We start from the raw sequence: 6,000 nt of genomic DNA, 5'->3' as shown, positions 1-6,000 counted from the left end.
CAGAAGGAAAAACCAGTTGATTTTGGAGCAATTAAAGTCTGAAAAGTAACTTATTAAAGTGAAGGGTATGGGAGAAATGGATTTGGTCTGCCAGTTAATAAGTCACATATTATCATCACCCATTTGGAGAAGTAATTAGAGAAAGAGAAGTCCCACTATAATAATAGATATATTAGGCAATAAGATAAGAGCTCGGGTTCGTTAAGAAGTTGTGGGATTGTAGACAAAGCCAAGCCATCATTTCTCAGGTTGCTTCAGGGAGCTCGCTTGATATTTAAGAAAGAAGGGAAAAAAGCTTCTGGCCTTTCAGGCACATTCAACTGATATAAAAGACATTGTGTGGGGCTGTGATGAAAGCCGAAGCCATATTATGTACACTTTGTATAAACTGACACCACTACTGACGTTACTCACATGGCTCTGAAGTGCTTCCTGGGGGGTCTGTTTCAGAAACTTATTCTCGAGGGGAATTTCCTCCTTCCTAGAATTGGAAAAGAAATGGGAACATAAGAGAGTAGGAGTGACCTCACAAGTGTAAACCACCATAGAAATGAAGCCCTGGCCAGGAGGATCTCTGAAGTTTACTCTTTTCTCTTATTTCATTTGCATTTGGCTTGAAGAAGAAAGGGACCTTCTTACTGGAAAAGAGTGATTTCTGGCAGGCGGCCTTTCTGAATGAAACCTCCCCGATCTGCTCTTGGGTCTCTGGGGAGAATGCCATCCATCACTGAGGGAAATTGGGATCTCTCTAAATTCAGGAAACTCTTCAGGAGTATTTGGGATCCAAGCATGCACTGTGCTTGTGGCAAACCGGGTGAGAAACTCTGCTGATTTGTCCACCATCACTTAAGATGGCTGCCGCCGTTCTCGTCCTTGCACACTTTCTGGCTCAGTGGCAGCTGCCAGACGTGGCACTCTGCTACCCCAGGCTGGAGAAAATGAGGGCCATCCCCTCAGTGGTGGGATGGTTTTGTATCCTTACACCACCCTCAGGTACCTCCTCGAGCATCACCAGAGCATCACCAGGATGGCTAAAACACACTCTTGTAGCTGCCTATTTTAGCTCTGGCAAACTTAAATAAAAGACAATGATATTAAATAAAGCCTACCAGCAGGATAGAATGGGAAGGGCCCAGTGTCAGGAGACTGAAGTCCTCGTCCCACTGAGATCCAAACAGGTGCAGCTTGGTGGCCAGTGAGGAACACCTGAGTTCAAATCTGTCCTTAACATTTACTCACTGTGGGTATTTACCTCAGTTTCCTTAACCATAAAATGGGGGGGGGGGAAATACTTCCTAGAGTTGTCTTAAGGATCAAATGAGATAAAGGGTTTTATCTGTAAAGTGCTGGGCACGGCGCCTGGTCCATGATGGCCTTTCCCTCTTCCCTACACTTTCTCTGAGACTTCACCGCGATGTAGAAGTACCCATGATTCTGGAAGGCAAAGCTCCTTAAGCACCAGGTCTGCTCTAGCCATTCTAAGTTTTGAATCTGTGCCAGCTGATAAGGCATATGGCATTCTACAATGGCTCTGTTGGGTTACATTTGGGGAGAGACTCCTTATTGAAAGGGCAGCTGTTTGGTGAAGAAATTGTTTTTATTTTTGCACTCCCAAAATGTATGCTGTCAACAAAGGTGTCAAAGGGTAAAATGAAGGATGTTCTAAAAGTTCCAAAAGTTTAAGCTTTAATAGTTTGACATTATTTTTGTTCAGCCCCATCCGATTCTTTGCTACTCCATAGACTATAACATATCCAGGATGTTCATGGAACTTTCTTGGCAAAGATACCAAGGTGGTTTGCCATTTCCTTCTCCAGTGGATTAAGGCAAATAGGTTAAGTGAATTCCCCAGGATCATCGAGCTAGATGGTATCAGAAGCTACATTTGAACTCAAGTCTTCCTGACTAGTTTCAGTGTTCTATCCCCTGAAAAACTTAGCTGCCTCCTAGTTACCAAATAGTCACTAACGCTTAAAAGTGCCCTAAGGCTTATGGAACAACTTCAATATAAATGAAGGGAATATACAACCACTGAACTAAGGACTCTTGAATTAATGATTGTTACTTATAGATTTTAATCAATATATGTCGGCACTTTAACTAGATTATAAGCTTCTGAAGAGCAACCAGTGTCCCGGATAATTTTGTCTTTCACATAATAAGTATTCAATAAATAATTATTGTAAACTTAAAATAAATCTGATTCTTCTAAAAGTAAAAAAGACTCTAATATCGGTCCCAAAGCTACGTGGCAGAGCCAATAGAGACCTACACGTAGAGTCAAGACCCAAGTTCAAATTCTGACTCAGGAAATCCTTCTGATAGGTGTGTGATCCTGCCAAAGTTGGGTTAGGGACCTAAAATTCAAATTCTGACTCAAGAAATCATTCTGAGAGATATGGGGTCCTGCCAAAGTCAGGTTGGGGACCTCAGTTTCCTCATCCTGAAATGTAGGGAATTAAATGTTGAAGGCCCTTTCCATTAGTGAACTGACAATGCCTTGAAGTTGGAAGAAACATTGGAACTTATTTATCCAAACCCACTTTCTTAAAGAAGAGAAAACCAAGTTCCAGAGAGACAACACCCCCTGTACTGGATCACAAAGCCCCGGGGATGGAGACAACCTGAGATCCCAAATCCTCTTCCTTCAGTATCTTGCACCCACAGAAACTCAGGTAAATTATATATGGAAACAGGATGGGGACATATTAATTAATCATTTATTGATATTATTTGAGATAAATCATTTGACAATTGAGTGTAGTGTTTGACACAAGGTTGGTGCTTACTAATTGTTTGTTGATTTGACCCACAAAGCTGCTGAGACAAGACAGGCAGTCGGCACAATACCAAGGTCCTCTTGCACAACCGAGCATCTCTAATTTTGGGAAAGAAGCAGGAAGATGTCGTCCCTTACACCTCTCCCAGCTACCGGGATGATGCCCTTGCTCACCATCTGAGGGCTGCCATCCATAGTGTAAACCAAAGAATTTATGCATTTTGCACTGCCCTCCAACATCTCCAAATTAAACTTTATTTTGTCCCAACTGGGTCCAAAATTCAACGGAAAACTCAACATTTAATGGGAATTTAATGGATCAATGCAGGACCAGCATGATGCACACAAGTACAGTTGCCATCAGGGATTTTCCGAGCCTCCATAATGCTCCCCTGAGGATTGATCTCACACGCCGTTCTCACTCGGCTTTACTTTAAATTGATAATATCTGGCAAGTAATTGAATAGGGATAAATGTAAAATCCTACTCTTGAGAAAAACAAGCAAGTAAAGACTACCTCCCGAGGAAAGGATGGGCATATATGACTTATATATGTCAGAAACAACTGGAGAAAAGGAGAGGTTTGTGTGAACTGAAAACTCAAAGAGGAATCATTGTACAATGGAGAAGGTATTGCATTTGAAGTGAGAGGAGCAGGGTTCTAATCCTAGGACTGGTATTAACTACCTACATTTCAGATTTTCCTCAGTTTCTTCCTTTGTAAAAATGAGAAGATTGTACTAAATGACTTCCACAGTCCCTATAATCTTATGAAGAACAGATAGGGCAGCTATGGCTTTTATTGTGAATTCAGGTTGCAATAATAGAGGTTCTCAAACTACCACGGGCTAAAGATGTTTATGCGGCCCACCAGATTATGGCAAATGGGCTGAGGGGCGGAGCCAGAGTAGGAGCTTTTGTTTTTACTATAGTCCGGCCCTCCCACAGTCTGAGGGACAGGGAACTGGCCCCCTATTTAAAAAGTTTGAATACCACTGGTCTAGAATGATGGAGGTGACAGTCTTCTACCTTCTACCCTAAATAAACCAAATAGGGAGTACTGTACTGAACTGGGGAAGACATTGATAAACTGGAGCTCAGCTAGGATGGGAGGGAATCATGGTAATGAATAAGTGGTTGTGGGAATGGGATGCTTGACCTGGAGAGAAGACTTTGGGGGCTGTTGGTGACAAAAGCCTTCAAGTGTTTGAGCGATTGTTCCATGGAAGAAAGGTTAAAATATATTCTCACTGGGTTCCAGAGGGCACAAATTAAAAGCCAATGGTAGAAGTTACAGCATCACGTAAAGGAAAAACTTCCTAATAACTAGAGTGATCCCCAAGAGGAATGGGTCATTAGGAATAAAGAGGGTGGTTTTCTGTTCAGGTAGCGGTTGGATTATCTGGTTGGTCTCTTCAACTCTAAGCTCCTCCTACTCTGTCAGCTCCCTCTAAGATTTTAAAGTTACCTCTCCTAAAGAAGGGAAAGGCTATCTACTCCTAAGAATTGAGGAATAGGCAAAAGGAGCATAGAAATTCCAACATAAAATTGTAATTCTACGTCCCCTGTGCTCCTTGATTCATTTAAATAATAGTTAATTGGTGACGGTTTCAAAAGACAAAATTGAACCTTTTATGAGTCACTGAACAAAAAAAATGTTGTGGTCAGTCTGATTCAGTGAGTTCCTTTTAGATAAAAGTCTGACTAAAACTGATAAAAGCTTTAAATAAAAGTCTGCCAGTCTTTTTGCATACTTGGAACCTAACTCATTTTGTCACCGTATTTGTCCTAATCTTCTGACAAGTATGGTAAGGGTTCAGGAGTTTTCTCTGGAGTCTGTGTTTACATGACTTATTATTTTACCAATAAAATTCAATTTAATGAAAATCCATCCCTTCCCCTATCTCCTTTTATCATTCTTTGCTTCTTACTCCCAGAGTACAATGGGACTCTCCTACATCTGGTTCTCAGGCATTTCCAATCACATTTCAGCTTCCCTAGGAGGAGATTTCATCCCCTCCCAGGGAATCCAATTGCTAGAAAAGGATAAAGGATTACTTCAACTGAGGATCACAGAGTATATCACAGAGAAAAAACATAAGGTAGGATTTAAGAAAGACATATGTTAGCATAGGTCAGGAACTTAAACCCAGATGTAAGAGATTGAGCACGCTGATTGCCAGTGTAGTACCAGATCTGGAGTCACAGAATCACAGAAGTTCAAAGTTGGAAGGGATTTCAGATGTCATCTAGTTCAATCCCTGATACCTTCTCCCCATAGTAACTGACAAGCCTTTGCGTGAAGAACTCTAATGAGTGGGAAGCCAGCACCATTGAGATGATTCTGTACCACTGTCATTGTCACGATTTCTTTCTTCTGACATTCTACCCTAAACCCTCCAAGTACCTTTAGTCAATGGCATAAACTTGAGACTTCTCACCATAAAAACCATTTCTACTGTGTGAGATTTAGCACTAAAGATGACCCTCAAAATGCCCTCTTTTCCACGTCTGAGCCCAATGGGACCGCCATGTTTTATTCTCAGAATCTATGTCTGTATTTCTTTTCTAAGATCACATCAGCTTTATCATCCTGCAGACTTCACAAGGAGCTTGTAATCCATAGAAATCCTTAAAACTTTTTCAAAGACAATCTTGAACACACTTTAACCCAATTTTATGAACTTTCTTTTCTTTTTTTAATCAAAATTACTGAATTTGTCTTCAGGCTCCATGATTCACAAGCTCAATGTTATTTTTGTTTAATCATTCACTGATGCCTGACTCATTAGTTCCCCATGGACCATAGCATGTCAGGACTTTCTGTCCCCCACTACCTCCCTAAGTCTGTCCAAGCTCATGCCAACTCCATCACTCTTTCTATCCATCTCCTCCTCTGCCATCCCCATCTCCTTTTCCCTTCAATCTTTCCCAACATCAGAGTCTTTTCCTGAGTCCAGTCTTTTCATTATCTGTCCAACGTATTCCAACTTCAGCCTCAGTATTTGACCTTCCAATGAATATTCTGAACTAATTCTTTAAGTACTGGATGATTTATTCTCTTTGCTGCCTAAAAGACTCTTAAAAGTCTTCATAATTCAAGAGTTGATTCTGTGATGCAGCTTCTCTTATACTCTGAGTCTCACAGCCATGAACTACTAGAACTACTAGAAAATCCTAGCTTTAACTATATGGACCTTTGTGGACAAGCTGATGTCTCT

General features: G+C 41.1%; 1 long non-coding RNA gene across 1 annotated transcript in view; it reads right to left on the bottom strand.

The window, feature by feature from the left end:
• Positions 1-355: 355 nt before the first annotated feature.
• Positions 356-6,000, bottom strand: part of LOC141547666 (uncharacterized) — a 519,112-nt gene continuing 513,467 nt past the window's right edge. The window contains exon 6 of the long non-coding RNA XR_012483585.1: positions 356-481. This is a non-coding gene — a long non-coding RNA (uncharacterized LOC141547666). The remainder of the gene's footprint in view (positions 482-6,000) is intronic.

The sequence above is a fragment of the Sminthopsis crassicaudata genome, chromosome 6, assembly GCF_048593235.1.
Source record: "Sminthopsis crassicaudata isolate SCR6 chromosome 6, ASM4859323v1, whole genome shotgun sequence".
Taxonomy (NCBI): domain Eukaryota; kingdom Metazoa; phylum Chordata; class Mammalia; order Dasyuromorphia; family Dasyuridae; genus Sminthopsis; species Sminthopsis crassicaudata.
Note: the sequence above shows the minus strand (reverse complement) of the source record. Positions and strands in the feature narration are given on the sequence as shown.